This window comes from Macaca fascicularis, chromosome 12 (genome assembly GCF_037993035.2).
Source record: "Macaca fascicularis isolate 582-1 chromosome 12, T2T-MFA8v1.1".
NCBI lineage: Eukaryota > Metazoa > Chordata > Mammalia > Primates > Cercopithecidae > Macaca > Macaca fascicularis.
In genome coordinates, this window is record NC_088386.1 from 122,195,540 (window position 1) to 122,216,327 (window position 20,788).

General features: G+C 35.4%; 2 long non-coding RNA genes across 2 annotated transcripts in view; one reads left to right on the top strand and one right to left on the bottom strand.

Annotated features, from left to right (window-relative positions):
- The window catches only part of LOC123567966 (uncharacterized), a 118,515-nt gene extending 105,306 nt beyond the window's left edge, over positions 1–13,209 (top strand). Inside the window, exons 2-3 of the long non-coding RNA XR_006691173.2 lie at positions 6,359–6,531; positions 11,630–13,209. This is a non-coding gene — a long non-coding RNA (uncharacterized lncRNA). The remainder of the gene's footprint in view (positions 1–6,358; positions 6,532–11,629) is intronic.
- LOC135966456 (uncharacterized) overlaps positions 1–20,788 on the bottom strand; it is a 450,675-nt gene that overhangs the window by 363,370 nt on the left and 66,517 nt on the right. The window lies entirely within an intron of this gene.

Below are 20,788 nucleotides of genomic sequence, written 5' to 3' on the forward strand. Positions count from 1 at the left end.
TTTGTTTTGTGTTTCTTTTTTGTTCCATCTATTTTCTGTCTCCTTTTTTCCTCTTTTTCTACATTCTTTAGGATTATCTTTTACAATTTTATCTCCATGTTGGATTATTAGTCCTAACCTTGTGTTTGTGTGTGTGTGTGTGTGCAGCGCTCACTTTTAGGGTTTCTAGTATATACACATTTAATTTATTATGGTCTACCTTTAAATTATATTACATCACTTTATATACAACTGAATATTTCCATTTCACCTATCCCAGAGTTTTTGATATTACCATACATTCTAGTTCTGTATTTGTTATGAACTTTACAGTATAATATCATTTTTACTTAAATCATTATTTTTGAATTTCAAAATAAAAAATAATTTTATATTTACCTGCATGCTTACTAATTCTGCACTTTCTTTTTTGTTAGATCCAGATATCTACCCAATATAATTTTCCTTCTGTGAAAGACTTCCTTTTACCTTCCTATAATGCAGGCCTACTAGTAATTAATGTTTTTCCTGTTTTTTGTATTCTAGAAATATATTGTATTTTGTCTTCGTTTTTTGAAAGACTTTATATTATATATAAAATTCTAGGTGGACAATAATACCTCCTTTTAAAACTTTAAAAATATTTTTCCACTGTATTCTGGTTTGTATTGCTTCCTAAGAGAAATTGTTTGTCATCCTGATCTTTGTTTTACTATATATAGTGTGTCTTTTTACTCTAGCTACTTTTAATAATTTTCTCTTTATTATTCTTAGTAGGCTATTTGATTATGGCATGCCTTGCAGTTGTCTTAATTTTCCTGTGCTTTGTTTATTGAATTTCTTGGATAAATGTATTTCTACTCCTAATCAAATTTGGGGAAAATTTTAATTATTTCTTCAAATAGTCTTGTATTTTTTTAATATTCTTGAGATTTTTTTTCTAGGCTTCTCAAGTCATTTGTAAATAGTTTCCTGTTTTTGAAACCTGCCTCTAAGCTTTACAAGTGGGACCAGAAAAGTCTTTAGCTCAGTCCTCATTTTTCCTCACTGCTAAGGCAATACCATTTTCTAACATTCTACTCAAGGCTCCATTCTATTCTGATTATTGAGAATATCAACTTTCAAAGGCTTGGTGTGAGCCCAGGATTGTTCCACCTGCTCTTTACAGGTAGTTATTTTCCTGGCCTTGCTAGCTGCCACAAATGCACGCACCAATTTCACTCAGCTGAATACAGAGGAGGGAATCCTTGGCAGTTCTTTGTAGCTCATTTTCTCTTCATGCAACTTTCTGTTCACCATTACTCTGTCTTGGGAACTCTAACTCCTTGTCCTCTCCTACCTTTCAATGCTGTCTTCAAAACACAGGTAACCACAAGATTTTTATTGCATTCTCCTCCCTGGAAAATGTCAAGGCAGTAATCTGGGACAGTTGTAGGACCTAGCTTGCTTACTTTATGTCTCATGTCTCATACTTTATCTTCTCTAATGTTACAGAACTTCATTGCCTGTGTTCCAATATCTGAATCTAATATATATATATATATTTTTTTTTAGTTTTTTTTCCTAAACTAAAAATGTGCTTAATACTGATGGATAAATCTGGTCTCTTTTACTTTTGCTATAAGAAGTACAGACATTAACTTTAAAAATACTTTGCTGCATTCTGCAGAATCTATAATGTAGAAACTAAGAAGCTTTAACAATTGATTGTACACACCATTACTATGTAAAGGAAACCACACACAAAAATTAGTTTCTTTTCTTAAAAACTTTTCGCACTGTCAAAACATTTAGTAACCAAAAAACATTTGATTCAGTAAGTCTGTAAACATTCTTCATGTTAAACGTCTGTTTGGATTTTAGGAGAATCTTTGGGTCCCCAGGCTTGAAATTTAAAAATGAGATTATGTGATCATTTGCAATTCAAATAAAATAATATTACTTACAGGAACAAAGTCTGAAATCATCTGAATTTAAGAAATTAAATGTGATCTATTATAAGTGTAAGGCAATAAAATGATAGAATACAATTAGCTCAAATTTAAATACAAATATCATCTCTGCCTATAAATCATTTACATATATGTCAATTTTTTTATGTGTACGCGCAAAAGATTCAGCATACACAATCAAGATAAGTCATTTAGGAGATGTTGGAAAATATATAGATGCACAAGTGTTTTTCTGGTACATATCCTCACCTTTTGGTTAGTAGTTTTCAGAAAAACTGCTGTATTAGGCTTGGAGTCTCATAACTTTTGTTTAGGGAGGTTTTAGTTGATTTGTTCTGAGAAAAATTTGAGATGGATAAGTGAAGCCAAGCTCTGGAGAGGAAAAAAAGGCAATTTTATCAAAATCTGGCACATTCTGAAGGTGGCTTGGGTTGAAAGGGAATCTAGCATATATATTTGGCTATGAGATGCTTCATGTCAACCTTTCCTTACTCACACAAAAACTTCTTTGATCTATCCTGAAAAGTGTGTTTATGCCAACATCCCATACTGCTATATATAAAGTTTTGCAGGAACTACTGGTGAAAACATTACTCTAAATACATTGGGTGCTGTGTTTACCTAGACATAGATATGTGAATTATGTTTGATGATTCAGTGGTAGGCAACATACCACGTTCGGAACTAAATCAGAACAATCATAAATTAGCTGTGCCCTATAAGTAAACAGAATGAATAAGTGAAAAATACCTATTAAAAATCACCTACAAAACCAGAGGCCAACTTGGGAATCATAATATTGCAAAGAGCATTTATTTCAACTTAGAGAATTAAGAACTGTGAGAACTACAAGAAATGCATTATGATAGTGAACCTTAGTTAATAATGTCATTCATAGCAGCCAAGGTTGACAAACAGAACGTTTGCCCTCAAGAAGTATTTGATAATATGTCTTCTGTGTTTTCCTGTTTCCTGGCTAGAACTGGATATTCAATATGACTAATGCTTCTTTCATTTAAAAAAAAAAAAAAAAAAAAAAAAAAGACAGACTTGGAAATATTTACTCACTCCTTCAAGAATGTAGAAAACACTTAATGATAACATTTCTGTTAGCTGTGGTGGCAGAATTATGTATTTACATCTAACACTTTTTTTCTGTATAACAGGGATTACTTAATTACAGAGTACTCATATCCAAGGACATTAAAGTTATTTTAAAATCTGAAGAACATTTTGAAATGAAAGTTGTATTTACTGTTTCTGAAACATATATTAAATGTCAGAATTACCAACTTTTTAAGAATTGCATGTCTCATACACAATTTGTATGTGTGTGTACGGGTGTATATGTATAGTAAGTTAACCTTTAAAAATTTAATGAATGTATAACTTACAAGGCAAATTTCAAAAGACAGTGAACTGTTTAGTTCAAACAACTTAAGATCTGTTATGGCTATAATTACAACAGTGGAAAATTGGCAGTCTAAACTATGAACCTAACGTGAGTTGGTATAAATAATTACATGTTTATATAGCCCAATTGAACAAGGCTACTCTGGCAAAAGCCACTTCAAAATACAAAATTAAAAATCGAAACTCTAAGTATATTCAAGCAACTACAGTAATTAAAATCCATGTTAATTACAAATGATCCAGAAATATTATTGAAGAACAAACCAGTTGGACAACTACATGCCAATGTATTTTTAGACATATATGGAGATAGTATTTGAAATCACAAGCATGTTTATAAGTCCTGGCTACTCTCTAAGTTTATGAGATTATGTGGTATTATGGTCTATTATTATATTACAATATGTGCTAGTTAATTTTTATGTTACAATATGGATGTACTCTTTGTAGTGCTGTAGAATTTACCAACCAGTTCCACATAGATTTTCTTATTCAATTCCCTTAACAAGTCCACAAGCCAGCTTTTAACTCAACTATTATTATGCCTTTTCCAGCTGAGGAAACCTGAAGCTCTGAGAGGCTATACATGACTGCTACAGATTGTTGAGTTACAAGTGGCAGATGTTGACTAGAATTCAGTCATCTAAACCTATCATTTAGTTAATAAAATATTTCAGACAAAGTACATAATTATATTGTATGGTTGTTATTGTCTAAAAACAGTGTTTGTGAACTGAATAGTAAAGAGGAAAGAGCCTGCTTTATGAGCAGTTTTAATGAAGGCCCTGTTAGAAGGAATTTATTCACAATTTTCTGGTTGCATTCATCATAACACGATTTGAAAACTGATCTGAATTATAAAACAAGCTTCTATTTTGTATGTGTTATGTATTTTTTTTTTTTTGTTAAAAACATGTTTTTAAAAGTCAGACATTGCTTTTAATTTAGGTGTAAAAAATCAAAAATATCAATGGACAACCTCAGAAATAATCTAGAGTATTTTTTAAATGATGCCACTTTATATTCTGACACATCCAGCAGAAAGCGCGAAACAATTTGGGTTAAACAATTAGATATGCCCTTTGTTTCCTCCTTTGAGCTTTACCTTTTGAATTTGCCTTTGTTTTATGTACATACAACTCTAGACGTGTGCGAAGACACAACCTTCTGACACTTTGCCAGAAACACGCAAATTAAAAACCTGAAATCTAATATGCCATAAATCGAAAATAAATGTGTCAGGGGATTTAGCACAGGCAGCCCATAAGGGGACACCTTCTTTTCTTAATCTGTGAAAGGCAAATGTCATGGTTGAAGTATCTGCCAAACTGCCGTGGTGAATGTGTTCACTGCATTTGCTAAGCCAGGGGTACCAGGGCTGTCAGCAGAGAACGAAGGGTGGGTATACCCAACTTTTAACTCCATCTTGAGAAAGAAAGAAAGGGAACTTTCTCAGGACACACCAACAGGGTAAGTAAAAAAGGCTTTGGGGGATTTAAAAATAAAAGTTGAAATCCCCAGAAAAAATGCTTCTCTAATAGTTGCTAAAGACATCCAAATCTAGAGACTTAGGGAGCCCTGAAGCTGGATTGGGTACGCTGAAATTAAAACCTAGAGTGTACCAAAAGGATTATCAGAATAAAACAATGCTTCTCAAAGCATGAGACAGGTTCCACCGCTAAGATATTATTACTATTATTATCATTATCGCTATTTTCGAGACAGAGTTTCTTGTCGTCTAGGCTGGAGCGTAATGGTGTGATCTCGGCTCACTGCAACCTCCCCACTCCTGGGTTCAAGCAATTCTCTGGCCTCAGCCTCCCAAGTAGCTGGGACTATAGGCGCCCAAGTCACCATTCCTGAAAAATTTTTGTATTTTCAGTAGAGATGGGGTTTCGCCATGTTGGCCAGGCTGGTCTTGAACTCCTGACCTCAGGTGATCCACCAGCCTTGGCCTCCCAAAGTGTTGGGATTACAGGCATGAGCCACCACGCCCAGCTAGGATATTATTTTAAGTGGCATACAGAAATGCTTACTTGTTGATTTTATTTTACTTGTTAAAAATTTGATTATACATTTAATGAATACCTATTAAAATATAACAAGCATATTAAACTTCTGTGTGAGGACTGCAAAGATGAAAATAACATAAAATTAAATTTCAAAGAGTTACTTTGTGGAAAGTAGTGAAAATAATGGTTTAAATAAGATATGGATTTGAAAAACAATGTTAAAGTTGGCACCCAGAGAACTGAGGTTGTGGTAATGCTGGAACAGAGAGTACAAGCATTTATAAAGCAATTGCCCCTCTTTACTTTGCTCTTCTTTCTCTGGAGATAGGGGATATTGAAGATCTTCCTTTGTCTTAATTCATCATGCTATTATTCCTTATCTTCTCCAGCATGCCTCCCATTTTATACTCTGTTCTTGTCCCTCATACATCCTCACCTCTACTGGAATGTAAGCTCCAGCAGGCAGATAGCATCTACCAAATATTTAGCACCTAATACATGGAAGAATGAATGAATAACTGCTTTTTCCCCCACACATTTCTGGACTTGAGACCCCTCCCTGCTCACAGGATCGGTATGAACTCTGCCCTTTAGATCAAAGTATTGCTCCCTCGAGTCACCTTTACCTTACTTTGGAGTAAGAACTTCAAATTCCAAGTCCATTGTGTGATAAAGGGTTGCAGAACTACATATAGGGTATGTGCTGGCTTTCCCAACGGTCCCCTTTTCATTGTATAGTGATGTGATTTGAAAAATCTTTTTATGCAGCAGGATTGGCCTGATTAGCCCACAATTAGGCTAATCCTATCACCCTTTCCATAGTGATTGGATAGGGATGGGAAGATCTATGTTAATGAGCAAAGGGCATTCCTCTTCCTACAAAGGTTGGTTCAGAAATAAGGAGATGATGGAAGGTGTTTGCTTGAGATTTCCGAGAAAGAAAATAATTCTCACTTCTGAGAAATTTTCTGGGAATAATCACTTATTTCCCACTTGCTCCAGGTATGTCCTGCTATGAGTGTGGGCACTACTGTAACCAATGGGTTGCCAGCCTGAGGTTGGAGCAGCACATAGAACTGAGCAGAATCAGAGTCTGATGCAGAACAGGCTTGCTGGCTTGATTTCAACTCCTGTTTTGACCTCATCTAAACCTCCAGAAGATGTCCTTATCTTCAGTAAGACAATTGTTTTGACTTGTTCTGATATTTTTAAAAAGCTTTCATTTTCTTTAACTTGGGGCAATGTATTTATACAAATTATAAATCTGTTATTATACAACTCACATTCTCTGTTGAGTTACTGATAAAATTCCAGGACAGTAGAAAGTTATTACATCATTCACTTAGATAATCTTGTTTTGTTTATTTATTGCTTTTTACATTTCCTTACTATAACAAGAAACTAAATAGTAATTATTATTATTAATAACTAATCATTATTGAACATTTGCTTTGTACCTGACAATCTGCTAATGATCACCACACTTAATCCTCCCAACAAACTTTCGAGGCAGGTGTGTCTTAGTCCATGTGTGTTGCTATAAAGGAATACCTGAGGCTTAGTATTCACTGGGAAGTTTATTTGGTTCACATTTCTGCAGGCTGTATAGGAAGCGTGGTGCCAGCAACTGCTTCTGTGAAGGCCACAGGAAGCTTCCACTCATGGTGGAAAAGGAGCAGCCATCATGTGGTGAGAAAGGAAGGAAGAGAGAGAGAGGAGGAAGGTTCCAGAGTCTTTTTGACAATCAGGTCTGGTAGGAATGAATGAAGCAAAAGCACTTATTCCCATGAGGACACCACCATGACATTCATCAGGAATCCGCCCTCATGAACAAAACATGTCCCACTAAGCCCCATCTCCAATATAGGGGATCAAATTAAAACGTGATATTTAAAGAGGACAAACATCCAAACTACATCAAGGTCCCAAATTTATTCCCATTTCACAGATGAGAAAACAGAGGATTGGAATATTTAAAGGCTTCATGGTTTAAGACCGAACATCATTGATGTGGCCAGGACATCTTTATGTTGAACAATTCTGACTACTTTACTAAGAGAAATCCTATGACATTTTCTATTAAAACTTGTGTTTACTCCTCAGCAAATGTAAAAGAACAGACATCACAACAAACTGTCTCTCAGACCACGGTGCAATCAAATTAGAACTCAAGGTTATGAAACTCACTCAAAACCGCACAACTACATGGAAACTGAACAACCTGCTCCTGAATGACTACTGGGTACATAATGAAATGAAGGCAGAAATAAAGATGTTCTTTGAAACCAGTGAGAACAAAGACACAACCTACTAGAATCTCTGGGACACATTTAAAGCAGTGTGTAGAGGGAAATTTATAGCACTAAATGCCCACAAGAGAAAGCAGGAAAGATCTAAAATTGACACCCTAACATCACAATTAAAAGAACTAGAGAAGCAAGAGCAAACAAATTCAAAAGTTAGCAGAAGGCAAGAAATAACTAAGATTGGAGCAGAACTGAAGGAGATAGAGACACAAAAACCCTTCAAAAAATCAATGAATTCAGGAGCTGGTTTTTTGAAAAAATCAACAAAATACATAGACTGCTAGCAAGACTAATAAAGATGAAAAGAGAGAAGAATCAAATAGATGCAATAAAAATGATAAAGGGGATATCAATCCCACAGAAATACAAACTACCATCAGAAAATACTATAAACAACTGTATGCAAATAAACTAGAAAATCTAGAAGAAATGGATAAATTCCTGGACACATACACCCTCCCAAGACTAAATCAGGAAGAAGTCAAGTCTCTGAATAGACCAATAACAGCTTCTGAAGTTGAGGCAATAATTAATAACCTACCAACCAAAAAAAAGTCCAGGACCAGAAGGATTCACAGTCAAATTCTACCAGAGGTACAAAGAGGAGCTGGTATCATTCCTTCTGAAAAGATTCCAATCAACAGAAAAAGAGGGAATCCTCCCTAATTCATTTTATGAAGCCAGCATCATCCTGATATCAAAGCCTGGCAGACACAACAACAAAAAAGAGAATTTTAGGCCAATATTCCTGATGAACATCAATGTGAAATCCTCAGTAAAATACTGACAAACCGAATTCAGCAGCACATCAAAAAGCTTATCCACCATGATCAAGCGGGCTTCATTCCTGAGATGCAAGGCTGGTTCAACATACGCAAATCAATAAACATAATCCATCACATACACAGAACCAATGACAAAAAACACATGATTATCTCAATAGATGCAGAAAATGCCTTCGACAAAATTCAACAGCCCTTCATGCTAAAAACTCTCAATAAACTAGGTATTGATGGAATGTATCTCAAAATAGTAAGAGCTATTTATGACAAACACACAGGCAATATTATACTGAATAGGCAAAACCTGGAAGCATTCCCTTTGAAAACCAGCACAAGACAAGGATGCCCTCTCTCACCACTCCTATTCAACATAAGGTTGGAAGTTCTGGCAAGGGCAATCAGGCAAGAGAAAGAAATAAAGGGTATTCAATTAGGAAAAGAAGAAGTCAAATTGTTTGCAGAGGACATGACTGTATATTTGGAAAACCCCATCATCTCAGCCCAAAATCTCCTTAAGCTGATAAGCAACCTCAGCAAAGTCTCAGGATACAAAGTCAATGTCAAAAATCACAAACATTCCTATACACCAATAACAGAAAACAGAGCATCAAATCATGAGTGAACTCCCATTCACAATTACTACAAAGTGAATAAAATACCTAGGAATCAACTTACAAGGGATGTGAAGGACCTCTTCAAGGAGAACTACAAACCACTGGTCAACTAAATAAAAGAGGACACAAACAAATGGAAGAACATTCCATGCTCATGGATAGGAAGAATCAATATCATGAAAATGCCCATACTGCCCAAGGTAATTTATAGATTTGATGCTATCCCCATCAAGCTACCACGGACTTTCTTCACAGAATTGAGAAAAAAAAAACTGCTTTAAGGTTCATATGGAACCAAAAAAAGAGCCTGCGTATCCAAGACAATCCTAAGCAAAAAGAACAAAGCTGGAAGCAACATGCTACCTGACGTCAAACTATACTACAAGGCTATAGTAACCAAAACAGCATGGTACTGGTACCAAAATAGATATATAGACCAGTGGAACAGAACAGAGGCCTCAGAAATAACACCACACATCTACAACCATCTGATCTTTGACAAACCTGAAAAAAAACAAGCAATAGGGAAAGGATTCCCCATTTAATAAATGGTGCTGGGAAAACTGGCTAGCCATATGTAGAAAGCTGAAACTGAATCCCTTCCTTACACCTTATACAAACATTAACTCAAGATGGATTAGAGACTTAAATGTAAGACCTAACACCATAAAAACCCTAGAAGAAAACGTAGGCAATACCATTCAGGACATAGGCATGGGCAAAGACTTCATGACTAAAACACCAAAAGCAATGGCAACAAAAGCCAAAATAGACAAATGGGATCTAATTAAACTAAAGAGCTTCTGTACAGTAAAAGAAACTATCATCAGAGTCAACAGGCAACCTATAGAATGGTAGAAAATTTTTGCAATCTACCCATCTGACAAAGGGCTAATATCCAGAATCTACAAAGAACTTAAACAAATTTATAAAAAACAATCCCAGCAAAACATGGGCAAAGGATGTGAACAGACACTTCTCAAAAGACATCTATGCAGCCAACAGACATATGAAAAAATGCTCATCATCACTGGTCATCAGAGAAATGCAAATCAAAACAACAATGAGATACCATCTCATGCCAGTTAGAATAGCAGCCATTAAAAAGTCAGGAAACAACAAATGCTGGAGAGGATGTAGAGAAATAGAAACGCTTTTACACTATTGGTGGGAGTATAAATTAGTTCAACCATTGTGGAAGGCAGTTTGGCAATTTCTCAAGGATCTAGAACCTGAAATACCATTTGACCCAGCGATCCCATTTCTGGGTATATACCCAAAGGATTATAAATCATGCTACCGTAAAGACACATGCACACTTATGTTTATTGTGGCACTATTCATAATAACAAAGTCTTGGAACCAACCCAAATGTCCATCAATGATAGACTGGATTAAGAAATTGTGGCACATAAATACCATGGAATACTATGCAGTCATAAAAAGGATGAGTTCATGTCCTTTGCAGGGACATGAATGAAGCTGGAAACCAACATTCTCAGCAAACTATCGTAAGGATAGAAAACCAAACACCACATATTCTCACTCATAGGTGGGAGCTGAACAGTAAGAACATATGGACACAGGGTGGGACATATCACACACTGGGACCTGTCGGTGGGTTGGGGGCTGTGGGAGGGATAGTATTAGGAGAAATACCTAATGTAAAGGACGAGTTGATGTGTACAGCAAACCAACAGGCACATGTATATCTATGTAACAAACCTGCATGTTGTACACATGTACCCTAGAACTTAAAGTATAATAATAATTTTTCTTAAAAAAACTAGTGTTTATATTGTCCCAGCATGAATCATCACTTGATTGTACTTCCTTGTTGCCTGCCTGCTTGGCTACCATAAGCATCAGAATCTTTAGAGGAAGAGGCTTGTCAGTTTATCTCAACACCTTGGCCAGTATCTAGCATAACAAATGCTCAGTGAGTATGGACTGAATCAATGACTAATGAATTAATGAACAAACAAAGAAATTTGCTGAAAGCTATGGAGGTAGTTAAGACTCACAGCTGACTCAAAGGCTAACACTGTTGAATGTTATGATAGCCATACAGGTGTGGCAGCTACTCTATGCTGACCACTTCCAGTAGAATGACATCAGCATGTTTATTAAGTGTACCAGATAACTCTTACGTTTAAAATCCATAGCTATAGACTGAATCTTCACAATAGAGAAAATCATACAGCACTTGGGGAGCATGTCTACTATAAGTAGACACTATCCAAATGTTCAAATGGTTTAGTTTACTTTCTTGTGGATTTACATTTCCTAGATTTTTTTAGTTTTCCAGATCAATGCCTTAAAATTAGCTATTAATACAATTGTAATCCTATACCTTCCATCTGTACAATACTCTGTAGCTTCTAAAGCACATCCATATGTATTCTCTAATCTAAGCACATTACATTTCCTGCAACCAGAAAAACAGATACCAGTTTACATGCAGGGAGGATAAGACTCTGGAACTTGAAATGACTTGGTTCTTAGCACATAGAGAGTAGCTGATCAGCTGTCCAGAGAGCCTACTCCTCACTCTTGTCTTATTTTTGGCAGCTTCTCCAGTTCCATCGAGGGTTGGAAAAATATCCTGTAAGCCAAATCTTCGAGACCACCTGCCCTGAGCAAATGTCGAGCTGACATATGAGAATCGAACCTGAGCAGAGGTAGCCATTACTATGGCAACTCCCTCTGATTCATGTTTGGCTGTAACCCCAGGCACGTTGCTTTCACCTAAAATTCTCCTCTAAAAACAAAAGTTGAAGCCATGGTGATGGAGAGAGTGGTGGCTGCCAAGACAGTGAGGGAGGGCTTTGCTCCTATCCTTTATCATCCCTCAGCAAATACATGACCCAGGTCAGTGTCACCTGCCATCCCTACTCAACTAAAGGGTACAGCCAATTTAGGAAACATGCAGAGTAACTCTCCAACACACTGGGATGCAATTCCTGCCATTATATCTGTTTTGAGTTTGCTTTCGGTTGATTCTCTTTTTTAATCCTTTTTTGCTTTCTTCGTATCTCCTCTTTCTCCCTACCTTCTCTCCTTTCTTTATTTTTATTCATTTTCATTTCTTTCTTACAGTGGAGCTCACTTTTAGTGGAACAAGATTTTAAGATGTATTAACTAACGGTTTATAAAATTGATAGTCTATTCACTTTTGAGCTCCTATTTAAGTCTCAGAAACATACAAAATAAAACACTATATTTTATTAGAGTGGAAAATTGGTTTATTTTGGAGGTATTTTAGATTGCATGTTATCATAGAAAATTAAAAATTGATTTAAAAACAAATTATTTACCTTATAGATTTTAACAAACTTAAATATAAACATGTCTCTAGATAAGTGTATCTCTCTTGGCTAAAACTATAATATATAATACCAGTGAGAGAAAGTTTGTATTAAAAATAGGCATTATACATGTTCTTGTTAAATCTTCAACACATCAAAATTATTATTTTTTTTCCAACGATAAATAAGTAGTTAGATGTCTTCAGGATTGGAGGTTTGAAAAATACTGTGCCAAAGCTTGTTCTAATTAACACTCTCAGCTCCTGTTACATTTCATGGAAGTTAAAATGTGAAAATTGAAAGACAGAATATATCCATAGAGCATTCTTACAAAGAGTAAAAGTGCCAAAGAAGAAATCAGCTGTGCTATTTTTGATTGTTAAAAATATATTAGGCAGATTTGTTATTCCTCATCACCAAGGCACCTGACTACATTCAAAATGCTTAATGAAAAGATGAGTCTGTGTTATATTAACAAAAGAATTGTGTACAAGCATGTACTGTGGAAGAGAGAAACAAATTACTTTCAGAAAGTGCTATGTCAAAGAGATTAATTCTGGCACAGATGTACATGTTGGCACTAGCTATAACACAAGTATTGTATAATTCTTTCAAAATTGTTATCATTCCATCAAATAAATAAATGTCGTTTTTAAAAGGCTACATATTTTGAATAAGACTTTGAATGTTTCTAGCATAAAGAAATGACAATCATTTAAGGTGATAGATATCCAAATTGCATTGATTTGATGTTTACAAATTATATGAATATGTTAAGTTATTGCATGCACCTCAAAAATATGTATGTCTATTATATTTCAATAAAAAATGATGCTAATAAATAATGGAAACAAAGGGTGCATTTATTTATTTGGCCATTTATTTTTAAATTCATAGGTTAATGTGCATTTATATAGTAGGTGGTACCACTGTCTTACTGTTTTTATGGGCCAAAATTGACAATAATCAGCAATTCAGATGTTTCAACTTAATAAAAGGTCTATTATCAAGTAACATTAAAGTTGATTAATTGTCCAATTAACATACATGACATAGGACAACCTTAGAAATCTAAACTGCAAAATAATGAGGCTTGAGTTACAATATTAAATGGGTTCCAACATAGAATTAAATCTTATACTCTAGTTACAAATTCTTTTATTAGCCATTATCTACCTGTGGCTTTTTTTTTTTTTTTTTGCCTTATTCAATCAATTTCATTTGTGGCTTAAAACATTTATAGGTATCCGTATGATATCATGAACCTAATATTAGCTTTCTTTTAATCATGATGATGCCAGTTTCATATTGGTCATGTCTTCGTAAAACTTCTTTCTGTGTCTTATTCATATGATGATCTAATAAAAGTTTCCATGGGGAAAGTTGTAATTTATGAGTTGTACTTTGCATGAAATGTCTTTATTTAGTGATTTTACCTGCCTACTTTGGTGTTGTACAAAAGGAATCTACAGAAATTTATACTAGAAATGAGAGAACTAAACTCTTACCATTGGGCTACTGGGACAGATAAAACAACATACATGGAAGAAATAAAAAAGTAGTTGTAAGATAAGAACCCATATTTCCACAATATTATGAAGGAAAAGAGATGTATTGGGTGTTCTCTGAAGCTCCCTCACCCACCCAGACTCTACCCTCTCTCCCACAGTGTTCCCTGGTTTCCTGTGGGGTTAAACCAATGGCAGGCAGAGGCAAGAGGCTTAAAGATGGTAATGGCGGTAAAGGTGAGGAAATCTCCCCTCCACACACACCCTGCTGCTGCTCCTAGCCAGTCTTGATGCACATAGGCAGTGTCCTTTCTCCTCTATGTTTCAGCTTCAGGTGAGGGACCCGTCTTCCATTGTTTTAACTCTTGTCAGATTCCAATAACACTTTTCCCTCCCCGTTGTTCAGCCCTAGTGATGATAATGGCTTCACAATACTACTAGCCCCTGGGTGCATCACCATCCCTTGTTGGTTTCCTTCCCCCTGCTCATGTCTCTGTAATTTAGATTCTAATTAAATTAAATACATAAATGCACATTAACCTATGAATTTAAAAATAAATGACCAGATAATTAATTTAGAGTTTAACTGAAAGTTAAACTCTGGTGATGCTATTTATTTCAAAGATCTTGATAATCACAAAAGCACAACACTTTTGTTTGTTAAAAGTTTCTGATACTGTTTGCAATATTTACAATACAGTAAATAAGTATGCAAATGAACAAAAGATATATACACTAAAAAATAGACTTTACAAATAGTTATGAAGAGCTCTGGAAATTCCTTAATCAACCAACCAGGAAGAATTTAAAGGCAGTGTTTTTATTGTATTAGTTATCAGACTGATTTTTTTTTTTTTTTGCAACAAGATAAATCAAGAAGATATTACAAAGGGGAAATTTGATTGGAGTATCTTCATGCATTCAACAAATAATGAGTGATACAGCTATAAATAAGGCAGGTAATGCCTGGTCTCAGCTGTAAATAAAGCAGATAATACCTGCCCTCATCTTGCTAGCAAAATAGTCTATAAACAAATCATTACACAAAGAATTACATACATGGCAATTGTTGTATCACAAAATGGAAATATGAGATTATTTTGATTCAAAGGAAACAATTTATAAGTGAGGAACTGAAACATGTGTTATCTAGGTGAAGAAGCAGGTAAAAAGCTGCCTAGGCAGGACAGGTCAGACGTGTATGAAGGCTCCATGGTGTGAAGGGGCACAGAACAATTGAAAAATTAAAAGGAGTCCAAGGTGACTATATCACAGAGAATAGGGTGGGGAATGGTGAGAAATTAGGTTGGCAAGATCAATACAAACGAAATAATTTCAATACCTGTAGTCTCTGTTAAGGATTTTAAAGGCATTTCTAGGAGCAATGAGGAACCATTGAATAATAGAAGAGGAATGACATGATAAAAGTTTGTTTTTGTAATGACAACTCTAACTGCTTAGAGAAGAAAAAAATAGAGGTAGAGGTTGAGGGAGCAACACCAGATAAAAGGAAAACAAGTGAAAAACATTGTTGATTTAGAATACGATGTTACATATGGAGAGAGGTAAGCAAAATTGAAAGAATGGTGATTAATACAACGCAGATGCGGGGAGAGGGAGGTAATAAGGTTGATAATCAGAATTCTATATTGAGCAAAATGCCGGTTGATGGTGTTCATTTATTGAGATGGAAAATCCTAGGAAAAGATCAGGTTTGTGAAGAAAAATAATTAATTTGGTTTTGAAAATGTTCACTTTGAAGCTATTAACACATGGATCAAGTCAGCAGTTGAGTTTGAGGGATGAAAGGATAAAATCTTGCCTGGAATGAGCACTAGAGAGAGAGGTCAAGCTTGGGATGGAAATGTCAGCATTTGCAAATTGGGTTTAAAAGAAAGAGATGCCAAAGGAGACTGTCAGGGAGTGATCAGTGTGGTAAATGAAAATCAGAACTCCAGTGTCAGTGAAGTCAAAGCAAGATACTGTTTCAAGGAAAATCAAATGCATTGAATGTGATTGGGATGTTACTTAGAAAATAATGAAAGATCATGTTTTAGATTTTGTGATACTGAGGTTGTAGGTGGCATTAGTATGGACAGTGTTGGAGTGGAAAAGTGGAGACAATGTGCCTGGACAACTCATAAGAAGTTTGATTGGGAAAGGAAGAAGTATAAAAGGCAGGAGCAGGAAGAGATTTAAATTAAGGAAAGGCTTTTTTATTATAAGATGAGAGAAGCAAATTTAGCTGAGATAAGAAAGCTCAGGTAGAGAGTCATAAGTTGAAGACATGGAAGACAGAAGATAAAATCTAGTGCAAGATTCTTGAAACAGGAGGAAGAGAAGGACATCAACAGAGTTGAAGGAACTGGGCTTGAATAAATAAATGTCTATCACTTCCATTTAGCAGGCAGGCAAATTTCGTTTCAGAAACTGAAAGCCTTTCTCCCTGATGACTTATACTTTCTTTGTAAAGCAAGAAGCAGTTATCTACTGACTGTGAAAAGCGGAGGAAGTCTAGAGGTTTGACAATACTGTGGAATATTAAAATAGACATTTATGTTAAATGGAACCACAAGCCAGTTCAAACAAAGTAGCAAGATTGACAATTTTGAAGGTGCATGTAACATTGGTAATCATAAATTTAGAGGTATCAATCTGCTAAGTTTTACATAATACCTCTTCAGCCAAGTACAGTGTGTCTGACAATGGAGCATGTTTCGCTGGATGACAGAGAACATCTCATCTCTTGCTATATCTCCAAGAAACTCTTGGTCAGTTCGGACTGCTAAAATAAAATACATTAAACTGGATAATCTGTAAGCAACAGAAGTTTATTGCTCACAGTTCTGGAGGCTGGGAAATCCAAGATCAAGGCACCAGCAAACTTGAGAACCAAATACATTTGTCACAAGAGATATGGGTGAGAAAAATAACCACCATTACACATTTTAGTAGCACAGATCCTAAAAAAGTAGCATGCTGTTATTAATCTAGAACTAGAACATTCAGAGTAAACCTTTACATTCTTCAATTATATATATTGGAAGATTATATGTATTTTTAAATTCAGAAGTTACTCTGTGGAAAAAAAATCTATAGACATGAAGAGGAGACGAGAGAATCACAGATTCAGGCTGGAAACCTGGATTCTGGGTCAGATTGTCAATTATCCTGGTTTGCCCAGGCATAAGGAAGGTTCTGAGAATGCAGGGCTTTTGCATTAAAATGGCAAGTCCCTGGAAAATTAAGAAACACTGGCCATCCACAGATGCAGATGATTTTGTTCATTCTCAACCAACACAGCCCAAGTTTTATGGTTTGGCTGTGTCTCCACCCAAATCTCATCTTGAATTGTAGTTCCCATAATCCCCACATGTCATGGAAGGGACATGGTAAGAGGTAATCAAATCATGGGGATGGTTACCTCCATGCTTTTCTTGTTATAGTGAGTTCTCATGAGATCTGATGGTTTTACAAGGGACTTTCCCCACCCCTTCACTTTGCACTTTTCTCTCCAGCCACCATATGAAGAAGGACTTGCTTTCTTCCCCTTCTGCCATGACTGTAATCTTTACAAGGCCTCCCTAGTCATGCTGTACCGTGAGTCAATTAAACCTCTTTCCTTCATAAATTACCCAGCCTTGTATATGTCTTTATTAGCAGTGTCAGAGTGGACTAATACACCAAAAAAACAGGTTCTGTCTGCATAATCAAATGTATGCCAAGGAATCATTTTAAGTAATAATGACTAAAATTTGTTGTAACTTTACTTTGTGATAAGCAGAGAGATGAACATTTTCACATGTAATACTGTCTTTAAATTTATCCTCGTTTTAAAAATCTTCCAGAATACACAAGGATGTTTGGGTTTGTGCCAAAGACTGGTTAGTTCAAATGATGAGGACAAAGAGACAGTAGAGGATATCATATTTCTAACTAATTCTTGTCCTTTTAAATTTTTTTTTCAACTAACACAGCATGGATCTCATGTATATTTTGAAAGACTTTCTATTAGTGTTCAAGTATGAACTGAACAACCATTTTTGTGGCGGTTATATGTGGATTTACATATCAGGTAAGAGTACAGATTGATTACTATTAATAACCTTTCCAATTAGGTTTTCTATAAGCCTATGAATTTCTCAACGTACACAGATTCTAAATTTTAAAAACATCATTTTCAATTCGATACATAATGAAACCCAAAATTAAGACTTAACTGGCATTTGTGAATTGAACTAGAGCATTGCATTTATTTCTACATTATATTTATTTATACAGAAGCAAGTATTTGAAGTGTTGGAAAGGCTTGGGAAGTCTGTAAAATGAGAGGAGCTGTTTTTTACCTCCAGATAAAATATGGATTTTCTTTTAAAGTAAGACCAACAAAAAGGAGACACCATCTGTGAAATGTTAAAATCAGGTATTCATCATTGTGCTTCAAAAGTATAAAGGCAACCCAGATGGATGATTCATTGGGACAGCATCACTGAAGGCAATGAGGTCCAATACTGAATACACCTGCTGGAAGTAAAAGTGGAAGGGAAGACTTTTAAAAAATCTTATATTTCAGTATTATCCAGCAATATGGCTATAAAAATATCTGGAGACTTTTCCATATAGTCCAATTTGACTAAAGATGGAGAGCTTGACTTCATTTTATTTCAGTTTGTATGATGTGTCCACCCCTGACATCACCAAATTCACTATTCTAGCTGCAATATTTCAGTCAAATGGTATGATTCACTAAATAAAAGCAAACAGGGAGCTAAAAATTTTTTACTTAACCATTCAAAGATTAAACTCATCTATCACCCAGTGGAATCAATTGCTTTATGCATGCAAATGTAGCTTTTATTTATAAAATTCCCAAAGAGAATTGAGTTTACATGAAGAAAAAAGATGACAACTCTGATTAAACATCATCAAGAAAAATGCAACTGCAACTTTTAAGATGAGCAATGAGCCAAATTATTAGGAGTAGGAGGTGGGACAGGAGGAAGAGAGAAATTGATTTTAACTTCCAACAACTCTGATTTGACTCTGCTTTTTGGTCACTTACTATTTTTCACACCCTTTTCCTTTTCCTACTATGTGGAAATTAGAAGGAAAAGACAATTAGGATGATAGGCGCAAAGAGACAAGGTGCTTTACAGAAAGAAGGAGAAATAAAGTTGGAACTTTGTCCAGGAGCTCTCTCCCAACATGAAAAGTGAAAGAGCAATATTTTGTCCAAGGAAACTGGGCATTTCCTCAGCTTGTTCCTCCCTGGTTATTTTACGGCTAGCACTTCAGTCACCACTGTCACCATCTGGAGTCAGTCCATCGCTTGGTTTCCCCCCGCCCAGGAATATCCTAAGTTAGCAGGAAGTTCACCGGCAAGGCTCATCTGCCTCCCTCCATGTTGGATGCAGACCACTTGGAAAGCTAAGATAGAATTGCATTCTCAGTTTTGTTCCTGAAAATTCTTCAAATTACAGTTTACCTGCATCTTCATCTCCTTTCCTTGCTTCAGATTATTGCAAAATCACCACATTTTCAGGAAAGTCTTCTCTGACCGACCCATTTAAAACAGCAGCACCAGCCTGCACTCTGTGCTCTCCTACCTTGTTTTCTTCTCACTCTCATCATCAGTTCACATAGCATGTAGTTTACATATTTTGTCTTACCTATTATCTGACTCTCCCTACTCTACTCCATTTCCATTAAAATCTGTGAAGCAGGAATTTTCTTTGGTTTTGTTCCTTGTTGTGTCTGCATTCCTGGTACGTAGTAGGCACTACTTTGTCTTCATCACTATACCTGGTCACATCAAAATGTCCCACTTTTCCTCTATTCCTCTGAGGATAACATATAATATAATGGTTAATTTAGGGTTCCTGTGACAGAAGGGCTTCCCGTGAATTTGGAGGCTGAAGATGGGGATTTGTATCATGGTCACACTAGAACTTGAGCTTTGGACACTGATCCTCAGTTTCCTTTCCTGTAAAGTGAGAATTAAAATAATACCATCTTTCAGTGTTATTGTAAATAGTCAATAATTAATGTGAAAAAAATGTATACAGCTGACTCCTGAACAACATGAGTTTGAAATATGCAGGTCCACTTACACATGGACTTTCTTCTACCTCTGCCATTCCTAAGATAGCAAGACCAATCCCTCTCCTTTGTCTCCTCCTCCTCCTCAGACTACTCAGTGTGAAGATGATGAAGATAAAGACCTTTATGATGATCTACTTTCACTTAATAAATAGCAAATGTTTTCTTTAGAATTTTCTTAATATTTTATTTTCTCCAGCTTATTGTGAGAATATAGTATGAAATACACACAACCTACAAAATATATGATAATAAGTTTTTCTATGTTATCTGTAAGGCTTCTAATCAACAGTAGGCTATTAGTAGTTAAGTTTTCAGGGAGTCCAAAATTATACATGAATCTTCTACCATGCAAGGGGTTGGCAACCCCAACCCCTGCATTGTTTAAGGGTCAACTATTCATAGTAAAACATTAAAGAGATACTGATTATTACTATTTAACAAGAAAATCTGGCCAGTTTATCTGAATTAACGAGGAGCAGAATGGGTCCTGAAAATGATATTAAGACATTTGTACTACTTGGATATAATCTATACTACTAATTGGCTAAACATGTGAAAGAATTTAAATGATTTACTTATATTTCCAGGTAGTTCTTTCTTGAGTCTCTAAGTTTAGAAACTTAGTTGGTCATTGTAACTGAATTATAATAGCAAGTATCTTTTCTACATGTTATGGTGAACTAAAATAATCAAAACTTTATATGCAGTATGCATTTTTCATCTCATGCAACCCATTCTTTAGCAAATGCACTTAACTTTAAAATTTGAAGAAGGAAACCATTCTTCTCTTTGGTATGTTTATTGTCACTTGG